The sequence below is a fragment of the Anabrus simplex genome, chromosome 8, assembly GCF_040414725.1.
Source record: "Anabrus simplex isolate iqAnaSimp1 chromosome 8, ASM4041472v1, whole genome shotgun sequence".
NCBI classification, from domain to species: Eukaryota; Metazoa; Arthropoda; class Insecta; order Orthoptera; family Tettigoniidae; genus Anabrus; species Anabrus simplex.
In genome coordinates, this window is record NC_090272.1 from 186,522,997 (window position 1) to 186,545,805 (window position 22,809).

The 22,809-nt window shown below is 39.2% G+C and overlaps 1 protein-coding gene across 1 annotated transcript in view; it reads left to right on the forward strand.

Moving 5' to 3' along the window:
- LOC136879360 (glutamate receptor ionotropic, kainate 2) overlaps positions 1-22,809 on the forward strand; it is a 473,995-nt gene that overhangs the window by 113,379 nt on the left and 337,807 nt on the right. The window lies entirely within an intron of this gene.

Sequence of the window (22,809 nt, forward strand, 5' to 3'; positions counted from 1 at the left end):
GTATCAACTTCTGAAGTTAATCCTGCAAGGGAAACTGTAAGGTCTTAGAGGTGTTGAAGAAGAGATTATTACTGGGAAGCATTGAAAAATGGTATACGAAGCCCTCGGAAGCTATCCTTCCTTGCAGAAAACAGAAACGAATATTTCATTTTGATAGCCAACGTCAGGTGGCCCTGATACGTCACATTCAAGATAGGATTAGAGACAATATACATATGGAATTCCCTTTATTCCCTGATAAACGAGCCAGTCTCCTATCACTTTCTTGCACACCTCACATTATATTTATTACTATTTCGATCAGTCGGCATGGTGTCCTTTTACAACTGGTATATTCTCAAAATACTCCCTTTACACTTAATAAAAATCACAATGAAGATAATAGTTATGATGAACGACATGTCTGAATATTAATTCATTACTGTCCTTCTTTAAACTCTTATATAAAATGGCTCGTGTGTGTTGAATTTATTAGGACAAGTGTCAGCAGCAGTGAAGCTCTTGACGCGACAATGACCATTTATCACCAGAGCGGAACCAAGTCTGAATATGGTAAAAAAGTGTTAAGATCCACGGTTTAAATTCATCCACTGCTAAAAATATACTGAAGCATTCTCATGTAATGTCGACAATTTCTATTGTTAAATTGGGTGTACTTACTAAGAAAATATTAAGCCATTTTTAAAATTTCGTCTGGGCCGATGACTTAGATGTTAGGACCCTTTAAACAACAACCATCATCATTAGGGCCCGGATGTTAATCCAGTAATAGGTTAGAATGCAAACTAATTTGTTTAGTAGGCAGTGTCGGCCACCCGCTCTTCCACAGTGTAGCAACAGTAACATAAATTATAGGGGTTCTGATGGGCCGTACCCCTAAAATTTATGCAAACCCCATAGCATAATCGTTGTGAAGGTAGACTCTACTTGTCACTCGCTTCAGTAAGTTTGCAATCTAACCTATTACTGCATAAACATCCGGGCCCTAATCATCATTATCAAAATTTCCAAGTGCTTTATTTTTTGTTAACTTGTATGTGCGCTTAGACAGGACTATGATCTCATCTAAAAGTATTATACTGCGGAAATATGTTTACCGAATTACAACATGAGGATGTAAATATCACTCATCCCGGGGAAAATCTAGGTAATTGGTTTTTATTCTTTTTTTTTTCTTTTTTTGCAGTAACCTAATAAGCTCAAAGCTCTCTATCCTTTTGCACTAACAAGATAAGTCATTTCTCCATAATATGGAAGAAATAGTCAAATTTTACTTCAAGATTATTTAAGAATACAAATCAGTCCCCGGTAAGACCCAGATAAGTGGGTTATAATGTTAATATTCTGAATGTTATTGATAAAAGCGGCTTCAACCAGATAAGTCAGTTTGTCTTGTGAGTAATACATTTTCTGTGGTTATTGTGGACGACGACATTATTATTTTGTAAATGAATTATTGGCACTGAATTTACACAACAGCTCACTAACAATACACAAATGTGACTTACACGCTTTGGTCTTTTCTGATACACGTAAGAAAATAATGACTGCCCAATATTGAACAAGTCAGTTCCATTCACGATCCAAAGCTGATATTTCATTAATACATTTAATTCATCAAAATCCAACCAAAACCATTATTTAAAAAGCTATTTCATGTAATGCAGTATGGATTGACATTCGGTGAATCGGTGATTTCCCATTGTTTAAATATTTTTAAAACGGTTCCCCGGAGAACTTAAACTTCTTGACTTACCTTGTTATTCCTTGGGATGAGTGATATCCGACTACAATTCAGTCAGAAGGACATGAAAGTAATATTCAGTTAAGAGGATTTCAAACATAAGAGAGATTTTTGTTGACATTTTTACATATTCCTCCTACAAATAAACTTACAATAATTTTCCTATTAAATTGGTACGCCTTTTATTAGACAACACGTTCAAGAGAAAAGCTAATATTACGACATTTTTGCATACTCGTCTTGAAACCTCCGGGTTTTCAAAACCATACAAAGCTGTGGTTTCCTATTATTTGAAGAAATAGCTTCATCATTTACTGTACGTTGGTAGCATTGTCAACAGAACACGGTTGTCTAGATTCAGGAGTAATATTCTGTGATTCAATGTATAACACTACTTTGATGGTATTTTTGGTATTTGATCATTCTTAATATCATATGTATTTACATCCCAGTCCGACTTATTGTCTGAATGGTCAGCGTACTGGCCTTCGGTTCAGGGGGTCCCGGGTTCGATTCGCGGCCGGGTCGGAGATTTTAATCGCTTCTGATTCGGCTGATTCTGGCTCGGGGACTGTGTGTATGTGACCGTCCCAACACTCTTCTCACTATATTCAGACAACATACCACACTGCCCACCACCACAGAAACATGCAGTGATGATTACATCCCTCCATATAGGGTTGGCGTCGGGAAGTACATTCGACCGTAAAACAGGGCCAAATCCACTCGTGCGACGCAGTTCGCACAATCAATCCCACAGGTGTGGGAAAAGCCGAAGAATAAGAAGATGATTTGTATTTACATCTCAAAGGGAACGAATGTATACAAATTTTTATCAATCAATCAATCAATATCAATCAATCAATACTGATCTGCATTTAGGGCAGCCGCCCAGGTGGCAGATTCCCTATCTGTTGCTTTCCTAGCCTTTTCCTAAATGATTTCAAAGAAATTGGAAATTTATTGAACATCTCCCTTGGTAAGTTATTCCAATCCCTAACTCCCCTTCCTATAAATGATTATTTGCCCCAATTTGTCTTCTTGAATTCCAACTTTATCTTCATATTGTGATCTTTTCTGCTTTTATAAACGCCATTCAAACTTATTCGTCTACTAATGTCATTCCACGCCATCTCTCCGCTGACAGCTCGGAACATACCACTTAGTCGAGCAGCTCTTCTTCTTTCTCTCAATTCTTCCCAACCCAAACATTGCAACATTTTTGTAACGCTACTCTTTTGTCGGAAATCACCCAGAACAAATCGAGCTGCTTTTCTTTGGATTTTTTCCACTTCTTGAATCAGGTAATCCTGGTGAGGGTCCCATACACTGGAACCATACTCTAGTTGGGGTCTTACCAGAGACTTATATGCACTCTCCTTTACATCCTTACTACAACCCCTAAACACTCTCATAACCATGTGCAGAGATCTGTACCCTTTCTTAACAATCTCATTTATGTGATTACCCCAATGAAGATCTTTCCTTATATTAACACCTAGATACTTACAATGATCCCCAAAAGGAACTTTCACCCCATCAACGCAGTAACTAAAACTGAGGGGACTTTTCCTATTTGTGAAACTCACAACCTGACTTTTAACCCCGTTTATCAACATACCATTGCCTGCTGTCCATCTCACAACATTTTTGAGGTCACGTTGCAGTCGCTCACAATCTTGTAACTTATTTATCACTCTATAGAGGATAACATCATCCGCAAAAAGCCTTACCTCCGATTCTACTCCTTTACTCATATCATTTATATATATAAGAAAACATAAAGGTCCAATAATACCGCCTTGAGGAATTCCCCTCTTAATTATTACAGGGTCAGATAAAGCTTTGCCTACTCTAATTCTATGAGATCTATTTTCTAGAAATATAGCAACCCATTCAGTCACTCTTCTGTCTAGTCCAATTGCACTCATTTTTGCCAGTAGTCTCCCATGATCCACCCTATCAAATGCTTTAGACAGGTCAATCTCGATACAGTCCATTTGACCTCCAGAATCCAAGATATCTGCTATATCTTGCTGGAATCCTACAAGTTGAGCTTCAGTGGAATAACCCTTCCTAAAACCGAATTGCTTTCTATCGAACCAGTTATTAATTTCACAAACATGTCTAATATAATCAGAAAGAATGCTTTCCCAAAGCTTACATACAATGCATGTCAAACTTACTGGCCTGTAATTTTCAGCTTTATGTCTATCACCCTTTCCTTTATACACCGGGGCTACTATAGCAACTCTCCATTCATCTGGTATAGCTCCTCCGACCAAACAATAATCAAATAAGTACTTCAGATATGGTACTATATCCCAACCCACTGTCTTTAGTATATCACCAGAAATCTGATCAATTCCAGCCGCTTTTCTAGTTTTCAACTTTTGTATCTTATTGTAAATGTCATTGTTATCATACGTAAATTTTATTACTTCTTTGGCCTTAGTCTCCTCCTCTATCTCGACATCATCCTTGTAACCAACAATCTTTACATACTGCTGACTGAAAACTTCTGCCTTTTGAAGATCATCACATACACACTCCCCTTGTTCATTAATTATTCCTGGAATGTCCTTCTTGGAACCTGTTTCTGCCTTAAAATACCTATACATACCCTTCCATTTTTCACTAAAATTAGTATGACTGCCAATTATACTTGCCATCATGTTATCCTTAGCTGCCTTCTTTGCTAGATTCAATTTTCTAGTAAGTTCCTTCAATTTCTCCTTACTTCCACAGCCATTTCTAACTCTATTTCTTTCCAGTCTGGACCTCCTTCTTAGTCTCTTTATTTCTCTATTATAATAAGGTGGGTCTTTACCATTCCTTACCACCCTTAATGGTATAAACCTGTTTTCGCATTCCTCAACAATTTCTTTAAACCCATCCCAGAGTCTGTTTAAATTTTTATTTACCGTTTTCCACCGATCATAGCTACTTTTTAGAAACTGCCTCATCCCTGCTTTATCAGCCATATGGTACTGCCTAACAGTCCTACTTTTAAGACCTTCCTTTCTATCACATTTATTTTTAACTACCACAAAAACAGCTTCATGATCACTAATACCATCTATTACTTCAGTTTTCCTATAGAGCTCATCTGGTTTTATCAGCACCACATCCAGGATATTTTTCCCTCTGGTTGGTTCCATCACTTTCTGAATCAGCTGTCCTTCCCATATTAACTTATTTGCCATTTGTTGGTCATGCTTCCTGTCGTTCGCATTTCCTTCCCAATTGACATCTGGCAAATTCAGATCTCCCGCTACAATCACATTTCTTTCCATGTCGTTTCCCACATAGCTGACTATCCTATCAAATAATTCCGAATCCGCGTCAGTGCTACCCTTTCCCGATCTGTACACTCCAAATATATCAAGTTGCCTATTATCTTTCAAGTTTTTAAAAGAACTAGAAATAAAAACAGAGCAAAAATCGTAGCTTTCTGAATGATTGAAATAAACGCACGGAAGAAGATTCCTTCTTTCTAAAATAATAACGCTTTATTTTAAATGATAGCATACGAGATTTCGGAGATAAAAAGCCAGACGTTTGACAGTATTCTCCATCAATTATCTATACAGGTATCAAAGTAGATAGAAAAATATTAATTACTCATAAAATTACATTAAAACAACAATACGACTGTATAGAAAGTGACCAACCTCTACGAAGTATATTTTTTAACATTTAACAATCCCAAAAGAATTACGGTTTGTGTGGCCGTAGCAGAATAATAAACTTGTCCTTTTCCTCACTTACCCTCTCAGAACTTTCACCATTATCCGTGTTCATCTTGCCGAATATAATATCAATGAAATCTGAAAACACGCAGCCGCTTCTTACTGCGGTTCGAGTATCCACATGTTCGTGCTTTGTAGCTGGATTCAGAACGCAGAAGTCAGTGATGTACATTATATTACCTATGACAGACAATCTTAATTATGTTGATTGAGAACTCGTAATAATGTTATTCTATAAGCACAAACGCAATAGTTGATTAACAAATAGATAATGATGAAGCATGGCTATTTATTGCAAAACTCTCAATTTGAATGTGTATGTTAGCAATGATTAGTTCTTACGAGCAAAATTTTTGTTAGTTCAAAGAACTGTGAAATAAAACTTCTCTTTGTTAGCATTTTATCATCCATAATAATATAAAGCGGTCACTGAAGCCCAGTGTTCTCGTAGGTGTTACAAATAATCTATATCCCTGTTAAGGGTAAAGCAAGTATTCAGCGAGGATTAATAGAACGTTAACGTTATTTTAAATCATCACTTATATCACTCCTAAAAATGATAAATCGTTTAAAGTTCCCTTTCTTTACAATATTTTTCATACTTTCCACTATTATCCTCTAAATTGTAAAAATTCAGGATCCTTGTGGTCATTCACGGTTTGTGAACTGATGTATTTTAAAAAATACTACAACGTATTAGGTCCTTCTGGATTAGGAACCGCAGCCCGCCTTACTGCCAGATAGGAAAAGTTGCTGCTAGAGCAGGGCGTGGTTTTGAGCGGTTTTATTTCGGTACGCGTGTGTGTTTATCACAAAAATGTGTCGTGTCATATTCCCTCTAGGACGTGTTACTTCTATGATAGAAGATTAGAGGATAGGAATATTTATGAAATAAAGGACTTGTGATTCCCAAGCCGTTCTTGGTTTCTGTTGTATGAACAATAGAGCAGTTCACTTAGGAAGTGAAGCGGTTACAATAAGGAACATCCATAGTGATTTGAAAGTCAGACAGGAAAGTAATACATAAATAGATTGATTCTAGAAATTCATTCCAGGTGTACTGACAGTTTCCGTAGAAAAACAAGTAGTTTTATATCAATAACGCAGAGATTCCTTAATTACTCATTCATTCTGGACATTTTTGGGGTATGGTACCCTTCATGTTCTAAGCTACTTTACCAATATCTATTAGGAATTGTAGAGATAGATACATACCTTCACTAGCAACGTTACCTTGTTTTTTCTTACGCATAATGGTAATGCCATATCGAATAAATGCATTTAAATTTCCGAAAGAAACCGGCTGCGTATACGAATTGATAAATACAAGGAAAGAAAGGCTGAGGAAGTGAAGGCCTGAAAATACTTCAGTGAAATGATTCAACACAATGGTGCACAGAAGGAAACAGTGAAGGTAAGAATCCGGAAGATGGAACTAGCATACCACTTAACGAAGGTTTATAAAAAAAATATTAAACTTCAAATTTGAGAATAAAACTGAGATATTACAACAACTGTAATTCAACGACAGAAACAGTCTTAATATTAGGGAAGAATCGCCATTCATTATGGCGTGGTTGTCAAACTAAAAGCATTTGTACGCTGGTGAAAATTTGGTCCTAACCAGCGTAGAATTGCTAGAACAACTAGAAAAGGAGGAAAGAAATTCCGAGGAAGGTTCAAGTACAATGGACAATGGAGATTGAGTTATACAAAGAAACGGAAGGAATTGTGGAATTGATGAGAAAGAGATGAGTTCAGCTTTAATGGAAAAATCCTGAGGATGAATGACGAAAGGCTCACGCGAAAGTTCCTGAACCATTTTTGAGGCCAAAAAATGTTTGTTCCCAGATTGTTCATGTAAATTCTTGACGATATGAAGAAAATGAGCATCAAATAGGAAAATTTTCAGCATCAAAGCAATTTCAGAAAAAATGTTATCTGATTTCAAGATTTTACGAGGGGAAATTGTAAGTAAATCTGCAAATTTTGATCTTACGGAATAATGAAGAAAGGAAATTACCATTCAAAGTAAGGGGTAATAGTAAAAGATGAATGTATATTCAGTATACTGAATTTGTTGTCCTTCGGTCCAAATTGTCCCAAACCGTAAAGAAAAAGAAAGAAAAGCATTTCTTTCCAGTACAAATTATAAGATACTGTTTATTCAGCCTGTATATTCATCCCAATTATAGTAAAGTTCTAACCATAGCATCTTCATAAAATAAACCTAGGGATCCTTGTCTTCATTCTAAGGATTCTCTACTTTGTTTTAGATTGTCAGAGGAACGGTGGGACTGCGAGTGTCCGGCTACAAGGGGCGGTGGCGCCTTAATGATTGATGAAGCTCCGAGTGGGATTTGACCGATGCGTTCTCACCGACATTGTAAAAAGTCTCCACCTCTGTTGGACTTTATCACCGATACACTGAAAGAGAAAGATATTTCCTTTCTTTCGGCAATATGAGGTAGATTAAGAAGACCGACAACATGGTTAAATGTGGTCGTAGTCACCAGCTTTAAGGGCACAGCAGCTGCTTATTAATAACACTCACCCTCTCACTACCCCTTGCATTATAATTTACTCTTACGCCAACCCTCAGTTTATTCATAACCTGAAAACGTCAGCTATGAAAAACTGGATAGGTTTTTTAACGTTTAAGGATCTTGGTATATTCTTTACGGTAAGCTAACGTTCAACGATCATATCAATACAATAACAAAGAATGCTAACCGCATGCTAGTATTTTTGATAAATTCCACACCTTTTATACAGCCTCTGTACGGGATAAATTATATGTTATCTTATTACGGGGCATATCCGAATATTCTACAATAATTTTGAGTCCGTATACAAGGCAACAAGTGAATACTATAGCAACTGTACAAAATAAGTTCCTACGTTATCTTTATTTCAAAACTAGTAATATCTTTTGTCCTTCCGACACATCAACCCAGTTATTGAAGAATATATTTAAATTTCCTTCATTGATAACCAGACGGTCCTTAATTTCTATACAAATACTTTTTAATAGGACGATTTGATTCTTTGGACCTGTTAAACCGCATTTTATTCACTGTTCCGCAGACATAAACAAGGCAGCACCAATTATTTCACGTTCAAACGTCAAAAACATTGCATTAGTCAAATTCACCTTTCGTAAAAATGACAACGCTTTATAACACTGTAATAAAAGAAGTCGATAAATTCACCGAATCGGACAATGAATTCAGTAAGAAACTAGAAGCCTTCCTTTACAATTTGTAATGTTTTGATAATTCTTTCTTTCTGGTATCCATCATATTTCCCAACGTACTCTTTCGTGTTTTAAGTTTCTTTGTGCTTGCTTTGTTTTTGTTTCGTATTTCTGTGTGATTTCATAATGAATTTTTCGTTTCTTTTATATTGCAAGTGGTATCATATATAACGTTAATATAAATTTTGTTTTACTTTGTTTCTGTTGATTTTCAACTTTGTTTTTGTTAAATTCATAGATATAGATTTACAACGAATGTTAAGAAGGTACTTAATTGGGTGTAAAAACGTGTGTACTTATAAATAAATAAATAAATAAATAAATAAATAAATAAATAAATAAATAAATAAATAAATAAAAGCAAAGCAAAGCAAAGCCCAAATAACTTGGCAAGCAACCCCCAAAGTCAGCGTACAGCACGTAGTTCAGAACGAACTGATAGATGGACAATGAGTGCAGTGGTGACCTATGATTCTTAGACAAATACTGATTACGGTTTATATGTACCTTAGACTACAGTAAACAAATGATGAATTACAAGATTGCACTTTTATTTGTATTTCCTTACATTTGTATTTACCGGGCGAGTTCGCCGTGCGGTTAGGGGCGCGCTACTGTTAGCTTGCATCCGGGAGATAGTGGGGTCGAACTCCACTGTCGGCAGCCCTGAAGATAGTTATCCGTATTTTCCGATTTTGACACCAGGCAAATGGCTGTTCCTTAATTAAGGCCACGGCTGCTTCCTTCCCACTCATAGCAATTCCCTATCCAATCGTCGCCATAAGATCTATCTGTGTCAGTGCGACGTAAAGCAAATTGTAAAAAAATGTAATTACTTAATTGAAATCTGGGTTTATTTTACGTAAAGCAATTTTCATCTGTGCCTATAAATATTCGTCATTTAAACGGCATATGTATTTAACTTGATATAGTTCATCGGTGAAAACAATGCTGGATTTATAATGTTAAACTAGCAGTATTTCTTGTAATATTTTTTTCCGAGGAATTGACTATTGTACACCAGTTGTTGTTGGGTAGTTATGTTTTAACCTTACTTTATTATAACTTGTAACGTTAAGCCAGTAATAAGCTCAACCTATAGTTTTCTAAACCATAGTGTCAAGTATTGGAAATAAATAAGTTTTGTATGAAACTGTACATGACGCTGGATTTTGAATGTTAAACTAGTAGTATTTCTTGTAATATTTTTTTCCATGGAATTTCTTTTTGTACTAGAGTTGTTGTAGTTGTTGGGTAGTTATGTTTTCAACTTGACTTTATTATCACTTGTAGTGTTAAGCACTGGAACTACATCTTAAATTCTGTGTGAATTTGTATACGATGCTGCTGGATTTAGAATGTTAAACTGGTAGTAATTCTTGTAATATTTTCTTTCCATGGATTTGCTTGTTGTTTGTTTGTTTGTTTGTTTGTTTGTTTGTTTGTTTGTTTGTTTGTTTGTTTGTTTGTTTGTTTGTTTGTTTGTTTGTTTGTTGGGTAATTAAGTTTATTTTATTATTACATTACTGTATGCGTCTATTGCCACCGAGTTATTTCCCGTTTGCAATGTATTTGTTCATAATATTAATAATAATAATAATAATAATAATAATAATAATGGCTCGCACAGGTAAATAGAAGCCAAATAGCTAATATTTTATCTGCAAATAATCTTAATTTCAAGTCCTTAGCAATATTGAAAACTGTTCCAATGAATCTACACCACTTTTACTATGAAAGATAAAACGTACAATTTGGGCTGCATTAACGATACAGATAAGTGACGGACGAATGTACACTGACCTCCGGGATTGCCATCTCTTGTAGTTTGCGCGAAGCTCAAAAATAAAGACGGAATTGTTAGTGTCAATTTTAATTCAATCACAGAAACTCTAACGAATGCAAAGTCAATGACAGCTGAAAATAAAACTTATTTCGGGACAGGAAATGTACATTGAGACCTTTCAACTGTATAGACTGCAAACTTCCTGACAAATACCAGGCCTTGCCGTAACTGCAGTAATAAAAGTATGGCTGCACACCGAGGTACTGCAAAGACAGACTCGAATCTCGATCAGTTACATACTTTTTCTTATCCCCTATAACTATTTGATGTGGCTACAGAATATGTTAATTGTCTTCTGTCAGGAAATCGATCCTGATACAAGTGTTGAGAGTGTAATAAAGTTTGCCAGGTGGGTAGCATGTCAACGTAATCGTCATTCGAATACATCGTGTTTGTAGATTAATAATAATAACTACGGTAGTTTCCACTAAATGAGAGAACGAATAAACTTTCTTCTTGATGTAGACTTTCAGGTTATTAGGCTGTGTTGAGTACATATAGTCCAGATCGAAGAGATGCTAAGTACAGAACAAATATTGCCAACTGAACACCAGTGGGAACCAAACACACAACCTACTAATTTAGCATTTGTGGCCTAAGTCATATTTGTTCGGTCGGAAGGAATTTGAGTTAAAGCCAAAACAATTCTAGAGTACGGGCTTGTCGCCTGCTGTGGATAAATTCAAGTGAATATTTCGTTTTGACAACAGAATTGAACTCGAAACAGACTTTCGCCTTACTAGGTCTTGTTTTAGTACATACAGGATGTTTGGAAGATAAATAGAAATATTCTTTCTGATGGTTTTTGATAGGGCCTGTTCTGGCGTCAAAATGAAGTTGAAAATTTGATGTTTGAAGAGCAGGTAGTATTTAATGATGAACGATTTAGGCCTTTGCTGACATTACAATAATTTTCAGGGTGTAAACGTTCGCTTCTTGTACGTAGAATATTTACATCCATATTACGCATGTAATATGTAGTCCAGCTGCAGTCAGTAACGTACTTAGAATTTTTTCCGCACATTACTCATGCACAGGTCCTGAAGCCGCAGTGAAGTGATATGTATAGCTGCAGTGCAGTGTTATACTAAGAATTGCTTCTTACACCTTACGCATACAGAATACGTCCTGAAGGCCCAGTGCAGTGATGTGTACAGCTGTAGTGCGGTGATGTGTACAGCTGTAGTGCGGTGATGCGTATGGCTGCAGTGCAGTGCTGTGTATAGCTACAGTGCAGTGATCTGTATAGCTGCAGTGCAGTGGTGTGTACAGCTGTAGTGCAGTGCCGTGTATAGCTGCAGTGCAGTGTTAACTCAGAATTGGGTTTTACACATTACGCGTACAGAATACGTTCTGAAGGCGCAGTGGAGTGATGTGTATATCTGCAGTGCAGTGATGTGTACAGCTGTAGTGCAGTGATGTGTACAGCTGTAGTGCAGTGACGTGTACAGCTGTAGTGCAGTGATGTATACAGCTGTAGTGCAGTGATGTGTACAGCTGTAGTGCAGTGATGTGTATAACTGCAGTGCAGTGTTATACTTAGAACGTTTATTACACAATACGCATACAGAATATGTCCTGAATGCGCCGTGCAGTGACGTGTACAGCTGTAGTGCAGTGATGTATACAGCTGTAGTACAGTGATGTGTACAGCTGTAGTGCAGTGATGTATACAGCTGTAGTGCAGTGATGTGTATAGCTGTAGTGCAGTGATGTGTACAGCTGTAGTGCAGTGATGTGTACAGCTGTAGTGCAGTGATGTGTACAGCTGTAGTGCAGTGATGTGTATAGCTGTAGTGCAGTGTTGTGTATAGCTGTAGTGCAGTGATGTGTACAGCTTCAGTGCAGTGATGTGTATAGCTGTAGTGCAGTGATGTGTACAGCTATAGTGCAGTGATGTGTACAGCTGTAGTGCAGTAATGTGTATAGCTGTAGTGCAGTGATGTGTACAGCTGTAGTGCAGTAATGTGTATAGCTGTAGTGCAGTGATGTGTATAGCTGTAGTACAGTGATGTGTACAGCTGTAGTGCAGTGATGTGTATAGCTGTAGTACAGTGATGTGTATTTCTGTAGTGCAGTGACGTGTATAGCTGTAGTGCAGTGATGTGTATAGCTGTAGTACAGTGATGTGTATTTCTGTAGTACAGTGATGTGTACAGCTGTAGTGCAGTGATGTGTATAGCTGTAGTGCAGTGATGTGTATAGCTGCAGTGCAGTGATGTGTACAACTGTAGTGCAGTGAAGTGCACAACTGTAGTACAGTGATGTGCCCAACTGTAGTACAGTGATGTGCACAGCTGTAGTGCAGTGATGTGTATACCTGTAGTGCAGTGATGTGTATACCTGTAGTACAGTGATGTGTATAGCTGTAGTACAGTGATGTGTACAGCTGTAGTGCAGTGATGTGTATAGCTGTAGTACAGTGATGTGTATAGCTGTAGTACAGTGATGTGTACAACTGTAGTACAGTGATGTGCACAGCTGTAGTGCAGTGATGTGTATACCTGTAGTGCAGTGATGTGTATACCTGCAGTGCAGTGATGTGTACAACTGTAGTACAGTGATGTGCCCAACTGTAGTACAGTGATGTGCACAGCTGTAGTGCAGTGATGTGTATACCTGTAGTGCAGTGATGTGTATACCTGTAGTGCAGTGATGTGTACAACTGTAGTACAGTGATGTGTATAGCTGTAGTGCAGTGATGTGTATAGCTGTAGTACAGTGATGTGTACAGCTGTAGTGCAGTGATGTGTATAGCTGTAGTACAGTGATGTGTACAGCTGTAGTGCAGTGATGTGTATAGCTGTAGTACAGTGATGTGTATAGCTGTAGTACAGTGATGTACACAACTGTAGTACAGTGATGTGCACAGCTGTAGTGCAGTGATGTGTATAGCTGTAGTGCAGTGATGTGTATAGCTGTAGTGCAGTGATGTGTACAGCTGTAGTGCAGTGATGTGTATAGCTGTAGTACAGTGATGTGCACAACTGTAGTACAGTGATGTGTACAGCTGTAGTGCAGTGATGTGTACAGCTGTAGTACAGTGATGTGCACAGCTGTAGTGCAGTGATGTGTATAGCTGTAGTGCAGTGATGTGTACAGCTGTAGTACAGTGATGTGTATAGCTGTAGTGCAGTGATGTGTACAACTGTAGTGCAGTGATATGTACAGCTGTAGTGCAGTGATGTGTACAGCTGTAGTACAGTGATGTGTATAGCTGTAGTGCAGTGATGTGCTAACTGTAGTGCAGTGATGTGTATTTCTGTAGTGCAGTGATGTGTACAGCTGTAGTGCAGTGATGTGTATAGCTGTAGTGCAGTTATGTGCACAACTGTGGTACAGTGATGTGTATAGCTGTAGTGCAGTGATGTGCACAGCTGTAGTGCAGTGATGTGTATAGCTGTAGTGCAGTGATGTGCACAACTGTGGTACAGAGATGTGCACAGCTGTAGTGCAGTGATTTGTATTTCTGTAGTGCAGTGATGTGCACAGCTGTAGTGCAGTGATGTGTATAGCTGTAGTGCAGTGATGTGCACAACTGTGGTACAGTGATGTGTATAGCTGTAGTGCAGTGATGTGTATAGCTGTAGTGCAGTGATGTGCACAACTGTGGTACAGTGATGTGTATACCTGTAGTGCAGTGATGTGTATACCTGTAGTGCAGTGATGTGCACAGCTGTGGTACAGTGATGTGCTAACTGTAGTCCAGTGATGTGCACAGCTGTAGTGCAGTGATGTGTATAGCTGTAGTGCAGTGATGTGCACAGCTGTGGTGCAGTGATGTGTATACCTGTAGTACAGTGATGTGTATAGCTGTAGTACAGTGATGTGTACAGCTGTAGTGCAGTGATGTGCACAGCTGTGGTGCAGTGATGTGTATACCTGTAGTGCAGTGATGTGCAAAACTGTAGTACAGTGATGTGCACAGCTGTAGTACAGTGATGTGCACAGCTGTGGTGCAGTGATGTGCACAGCTGTAGTGCAGTCATGTGTATACCTGTAGTGCAGTGATGTGTATACCTGTAGTGCACTGATGTGTACAGCTGTAGTACAGTGATGTGTATAGCTGTAGTGCAGTGATATGTATACCTGTAGTGCAGTGATGTGCACAACTGTAGTGCAGTGATGTGTACAGCTGTAGTGCAGTGATGTGTATAGCTGTTGTGCAGTGATGTGTATTTCTGTAGTGCAGTGATGTGTACAGCTGTAGTGCAGTGATGTGTATTTCTGTAGTGCAGTGATGTGTATACCTGTAGTGCAGTGATGTGTATACCTGTAGTGCAGTGATGTGTACAGCTGTAGTGCAGTGATGTGTATTTCTGTAGTGCAGTGATGTGTACAGCTGTAGTGCAGTGATGTGTACAGCTGTAGTACAGTGATGTGTATAGCTGCAGTGCAGTGATGTGTACAGCTGTAGTGCAGTGATGTGTACAGCTGTAGTGCAGTGATGTGTATTTCTGTAGTACAGTGATGTGTACAGCTGCAGTGCAGTGATGTGTATTTCTGTAGTACAGTGATGTGTATAGCTGCAGTGCAGTGATGTGTATTTCTGTAGTACAGTGATGTGTACAGCTGCAGTGCAGTGATGTGTATTTCTGTAGTACAGTGATGTGTACAGCTGCAGTGCAGTGATGTGTATTTCTGTAGTACAGTGATGTGTATAGCTGCAGTGCAGTGATGTACTTAGAATTTCTTCTCGATCGTGGCACGGCATCGGCAGGTGGTATAAGCCGAGGGGCAAACGAAACTGCTACGTACCTCAGAAACATGCCAGTCTTCTTCAAGCTCCTCCCTCGTGCAAATTTTAAAAGAATCATATTTAACGTACACAGCCGCTACTGTAAGTAAGTAAGTTTTACAGTTGCTGAGTATGGTCTAGTGTCATCATACATAATCGCGGCGTCTGTTCAGAGCAGCCTATACAGCTATCTACATCATTTTCATGTGTTTATCCGTACTTTTAACGAAGAAATTATGTCAAATTATGCACATGTATATACGCACGTTCTTCCACCAGATCAGCCATCCTAACGTTGATGAAAGAGTATGACGTTTGCTTTAATGCCCGTTGGTGTATTCAAAACATAATTTTAAGCTTTATTGAAATTTATGTTGACGAGTTCGGGTGATAGGGGCGCGTAAGAGAGTGGGGTGTCGGGCTCGATGGCTAAATGGTTAGCGTACTCGCCTTTTTTCATAGGGCTCACGGGTTCGATTCCCGGCTGGGTCGGGAATTTTAACCATAATTGGTCAATTCCTCTGGAACGGGGAATGGGTGTATGTTTCGCCTTCATCATCATTTAATTTTCTTCACGCCGCGCAAGTCGCCTACGGGAGTCAATTCGAAAAACCTGCACCTGGCAAGCCGAACTTGTCATCGGACACTCCCGGCACTAAAAGCCATACGCCATTTCATTTCAGACAGTGGAGTAAAACGTATGAATATTTCTCTGCATAACTCAAATAAACGTTTAGTCACGTTGCCCATATGCAGTAAATTGAATTATTCCAGTGTTCAGACTGAACCTGACTCCACGTTATCGCAGTGATGCACATTACACACTTGGCCTTACTCGCCAGCAAACATTTCATTCTACATTTATCAGTTTGAAATGACTACATTCTTACTACGCCTCCTTATATTCCAAGTAGGTGATTTTTTCGATGTATATTTCCGGAGTGTGTGGTTCAGAGTTTGGGATTGGTCTTGGTGGTAGTGCTTATTTCTTAAAGCGTAAGTACAACCGAGAGTCATCCCATCGTAATACTAACCAGAAAGAAAAAATGAAGAAGTACCGACACTTTGAAGAATTAAAAGACAGGAAAGAATCACGAAGGGCGTGAAAATGAAAGACTACTTAGGCCTTCCATAGCTAATACCGTGATTATCAGAAGAGAATAACAGTTCGCCAGGGAAGATCACATGGGAAAGAGGAAAGCGTGGAGCACGATATCAGGAAGTAATGCCAGACTCAGGTACGGGACCAAGCTCCAAATTTGAGAGCTCATGACGATTCCCCTGTTATTCACCAGTTGCGGCAGGAAGGGGATACTGCGGATATATTGTACTTCCCCATTCCAACACGCACAGGAGCAAATGTTTCGGATGCTATTCAGGTTTAGTCATCCAGATCATTCCTCAAAGCCTCAAATTTGTTCATTTCACCAATATGACTAAGAATCTAGAATATTTGGAGACGAAAATCGTCACAATGGTCCAGAATAGGACATGACAGATTTGATTTTATCATTTTAGTATTCAGCCACAATCAACATAGCACTGACCTATGCACAATATAATTTATTTTCCATTTAGATCATAAGTTGGCAATGAGGTTTTCTGGATGGTCATCGTTGATGCCTTCTGTTCAGAGGGCCCCGGGTTCGATTCCCGGATGGGTCGGGGATTTTAATCACGCCTGATTCATTTTCTTGCTCGGAGATTGGGTGTTTGTGTTAGTTCCAGTACTTCCGTCGTCATATTCAGACAACGTGTTACATTACCAACCACCACAGAAACACGCAATAGTGATTGCATCCCACCATACAGGGTTGCGCGAGGAAGGGCATTCGGGCATATAAAAGGGTAAAATCCACACGTGCGACACAGTTCGCATCTGCAACGCCACGGATGTGGGTGGGGCGAACAGAAGAAGAATAAGAAGATAGGTTGTTAATAAGAGAGAGATTACTGAGCGCGGGAAGAGCCAAGAGCATCCGGCTTCAAATAGTTCGTGCTGCAAACACTAGATGGCAATATGTGCGGCCAAAGCACAAGCAAAGCCACAGCAGTGTACCAGCCCGAGTATGTTATGTTTACACAATACAGTCTGACAGTTCGTTTGTCCTTCCTTATTTATGCTGTATTCCTAAACAGCCTTATATATAGGCCTATAGTATTTCCAGGAGAATTTAATTACAATGTGTCAAAATTAATTTTGTTTCCTATGCATATACTTAGCGAAGGTGATTGTATGCAAAATAAAGTATTTTGTTCCCTCGCCATAACTTAATACACTGAACAGAACTACACATTAGGCGCAATACAACTGTTGTAAGTTTAAATCTGTTTTGATTCTCGCCACTTCACTAGTTGTAACCGAGAGCCGTGCAAGCAGCTGCTAGGCTGTACCTTACGTCATAGCGCATACTCTGCTCCTTTACCTGACCGAGCCGAGCTCACTGTACCGAAATGTAGTCGCCTTTAATTTAGATAGTATAGTTATCATTTTATAACAATATTCTTGGTAACTGAGGACAAAAATGGTCATGTAACGGATATCTGTGTGAAACAGAAGTAATTATGAAGAAATAAAACAGAATTATACCATTCTTAAGAAAGATATTGTTGGGGGCGGGGCGAGGCGGGCGTGTTTTGTTCGGTGGTTTAACTCCTGCTTTTCCACCTGGACGACTGAGATTCGAAAACAGGTGATACTATAGCCACATTTCACTGTTCTTTTAAAGTCAATTACCACAGTTCTGATATTTATAGCAAAAGGTCACAGTTCCCGTAATTATTCTTGCGAATACTATAGCTACATCACAGAATTCCTGTGATTGCTGTAGCCATATGTCACAGTTCCTGTGATTACTGCAGCCACAGGTCACTGTTCCTGTGATTACTGTAGCCACAAGTCACAGTTCCTGTGATTACTGTAGCCACAGGTCACAGTTCCTGTGATTACTGTAGCCACAGCACACAGTTCCTGTGATTAGTGTAGCCACAGGTCACAGTTCCCATAATTACTGTGGCGACAGGTTACAGTTCCTGTGATTACTGTAGCCACAGGTCACAGTCCCTATAATTACTGTGGCGACAGGTTAGAGTTCCTGGGATTACTGTAGCCACAGGTCACAGTTCCTATAATTACTGTAGCCACAGGTCACAGTTCCTGTGATTACTGTAGCCACAGGTCACAGCTCTTTTGCAGACTATTACAACATGTCTCTTGAGAGGACGGACTACCTGTTCCTAGTGCAGTCACTTGTCGGTGGTAATATGAACGGTGGAGAACGTGACTCAGAATACGAGATGTTCGCTCTCTTTTGTCTTCTCTAACAATGTGGAGCGGGATCTGAATTCTGATTAGGGAAGCTGAATCACAATCACTTAGCTTCATGTGTTAGCTCGCTGCTGCCGGAACACTGGCGGTCTGTAATTCACCAGAGCTTAGAATGTTTAATAATGCGAACATCCAGAGAAAGTCGGGTTCATGGAGGAAAAAGGGAGTCCATTTGACACTCCATGACATAGGAAATAATAATAATAATATTATTGATAATAATAATAATAATAATAATAATAATAATAATAATAATAATAATAATAATGTTATTGTCTTTACGTCCAACTAACTACTTTTACGGTTTTTAAGAAACGCCGAGTTGCCGGAATTTAGTCCCGTAGGAGTTCTTTTACGTGCCAGTAAATCTACCGACACGAGGCTGACGTATCTGAACACCTTCGAATACCACCGGATTGATCCAGGATCAAATCTGCCAAGTTGGGGTCAGAAGGCCAGTGCCTCAACCGTTTGAGCCAAAATATATCGGCATTCAGGAGATCATTTCTAATACATCTGCTGTTTACCTAACAAATAAAACCAACTAAATATTACATCTACTATTTAGATAAAGGCATAATGTTTTAAAAAAATCACCATACCTTGTTGTACGATGTTGTTACTTAAATTATGAGAAGATAGAATAGAGTAGAGGAAACAATATTCATCTCTTCGATCATCAGATGTCAGGGAAGAGAGGATGAGGAAGATCAAGATTAAGATGGATGAACTCGTGTCGGTAGATTTACTGGCACGTAAAAGAACTCCTGCGGTTCAAACTTCTGACAGCTCAGTGTGTCCTAAAACTGTAAAACTGTTTAGTGGGAGGTAAAAAAAAGCAATAACGTTGCTATTTAAAGTGCCACTCTTCAGGAAAGCTATGAAAGCGAAATTCCCTGCGTGCATTCACATATAGTAAGTTGTATCTTAGAGGTGAAGCTTCCAAGGTGTGTAGAATTATTTAGTTTATTTTACGGGTTGAACCGTGTTGTTGTTTTCTGTACATTAACTACAGTTTTCCGACGTTTCGAATACATTGCAGTATTCTTTGTCAAGGCGACTGAAATACCCCTGCTCGATCCAAGGTAATCAGTCTACCAGGCAGCAATCGTAAATTGTAAATCGTAATTATAACAATCCCAAATTAAAACTCTGGTCAAATGTTGATTATTAAACATTCTAACATCTGAAGTTTAGCCTGAAAATTTCTGGCACTTAAAGAGCGTCTGCATTGTCCACCCCTAAAATTACCTTTATACCAGTATTTCGTTTGAAGATCAACTTCATATGGAAAATTTCAGGACCTTTCAGCGTAATGTGCGAACTGTATTACGAGTACATTTTAAAGTCTCGTGCATTACTACGATGTAATGTCGCAAACGATGGAAGAAAACTGTCTAACTGCCTGAAACAGGACAGTAACAAGCAGGAGGAAATAGCTCTTCATTGACGTAGTTAGAAACGTAAAATTTTGTAAAAGGTATAAACAGGCCTAATGGATCTAAGGCGGTTGTAATTTATTTCTTTTATATGGGGGTACATCATTTATTAGACCCCATTAAACTTTAAGTACACGATTGCTTTGCATTAATAGACAAGAGTACTTTAATTATCTAAAACATTAACAGAAATAAAGAGAACCCAGTGAGTCGGCCGTGCGGCTAGTGTCGCATAGCTGTGATCTTGCATTGTGGCAGTTGGCGGGTTCGAAACCCACAGTCGACAGCACTGAAGTTCCTTTACCGTGGGTTGCCATTTTCACACCAGAAAAATGGGCTCCACAGTTCAATTATTATCCTTCTGGCCTTTGGTCACAGGGGTCCCGGGTTCGATTCCCGGCAGGATCGCGAAATTTAACCCTCATTGGTTAATTCCGCTGGCACGGGGGCTGGGTTTACGTGTCGTCTTCATCATCATTTCATCCTCATCACGACGCGCAGGTCACCTACGGGTGTCAAATAGAAAGACCTGCACCTGGCGAGCCAAACCCGTCCTGGGATATTCCGGCACTAAAAGCCATACATTTTATTTTTCATTATTATTATTATTATTATTATTATTATTATTATTATTATTATTATTATTATTACAAGGCAAATCTGTACCTTAATTAAAGCCATGGTCGCTACCTTACCATCCTTACTTCGCTAGAGACCTTCGATGTGTTAGTGCAAAGTTAAATCACTAGCAATAAAAAGGACAAAATCATGAAGAATATTACAAAGCAATATTTCAGAATTTCAAGCAAAACAAAATTACAAAATGTAGTTAAAATATTTTTATTTTTATTTTGTTCGTTTACCGTCCAGATTTGGATTCTCCCCCGGACACCTCAAGGGCAGTGTCCTGGAGCGTGAGACAATTGGTTGGGGATACAACTTACGAGGAGGACCAGTACCACGCCCAGATTACCTCACCTGCTATGCTGAATATGAGCCTTGTGGGGGATGGGATAATTGGAAGGGATAGATGAGGAAGAAAGAAGGAAGCGGTCTTGGCCTTAAGTTAGGTACCATCCCGGCATTTATTGGAGAAGAAATAGGAAACAACGGAAAACCACTTCGAGGATTGAGGTGGGAATCGAAGCCCCTCTATTCAGTTGAACTCACGAGGATGAGGGAACCCCGTTTCAGTCCTCGTACCACTTTTTAGATTTTGTGGCAGAGTCTGGAATCGAACACTCAAGGGGTGGCAGCTAATCGCACTAACCACTACGTCACACTGACGGACAAATAAAAAAATCATTTTTTCATATTGTTCTTCCTGCTATCTCCCATTCTCTGTTTAATAAAGTAACAAACAAACCCCATGACGATGCAGCACTGTTAGGCCTTGGCCTACCAAGCGACCGCTGCTCACCCCGAATGCCTGCATATTACGAGGTGACATGTGGTCAGTACGACGAAACATCTCGGCAGTTAATCTTGACTTTCTAGGCCATGGCCGCTGTCTCATATTCAGATAGTAACTCAACGGTAGTCACGTAGATGGAATGAACCTCAAACCAGCCCTCAGATCCAGGTAAAAAATACCTGACTTGCCGGGAGTCGAATTGGTGTCTTCCAGGTGAGAGGCAGGCTCCTAGACCATGGAGCTGGCTTTAATAAAGTAACACCGGGCGAGTTGGCCGTGCGCGTAGAGGCGCGCGGCTGTGAGCTTGCATCCGGGAGATAGTAGGTTCGAATCCCACTATCGGCAGCCCTGAGAATGGTTTTCCGTGGTTTCCCATTTTCACACCAGGCAAATGCTGGGGCTGTACCTTAATTAAGGCCACGGCCGCTTCCTTCCAACTCCTAGGCCTTTCCTATCCCATCGTCGCCATAAGACCTATCTGTGTCGGTGCGACGTAAAGCCCCTAGCAAAAAAAAATTTAAAAAAATAAAGTAACAAAGGTGAAGATTCCAAATCTATTTACAATTCGACATATCGTACAGTTTCTATGATCTTTATCCTTTTTTTTTCTTTGCAGTCTTTTAGAGGGTGTGCCACTTCCATAATATGTTGATTGCATCAAAATGTAGCCTATTTATCTTTACTTATTTTTTATTTTGGCTTTATTATTATATACTCACATTTATCACAAAATTCGCGTGTTTCCCTTTTAGTTAAGATTCTGAATCTTACTTTTTTTTTGTCTTTTGTTTTTGTATTTTAGTCTCAGATAGTAGCAATGCTATAAATGCCCCTATTTATGCAAGCATTGCCTGTAATGAATGGGTGCAGATGGCACTCGTATGATTGTTGAAGACATTTGATTGGGCTTGGCGGACTGATATATAAGAGTGCCTTCTAACTTTGTGATGGAAGCAATGGCAAAGTACCTCGGTCATAGCTCACCTCTTCCTTGACTCCTAGGCTCTCTATTGCAGCATATAGAGAGCTATTAGGGATCCAATGAACCTTTGGGCTGAAGCCTCAACATCCACACATTGAAGTCTTCTTTCGCACTTACATTCTATCTTACTGTTTCTTTTGACACGACAACGTCTCATTCCGCAAGCGTGTATGGAACTCAAGATCTTACCTAAATGACAAGGGTAAAATTTAGCCCGATGATGCAACTTCTCCCCGCGGGGACCTCGTACTTCAAGCGCTCCATTAAGGTGCGTCCACACTTGTATCAGATCGCCGTATGTGTATCATGA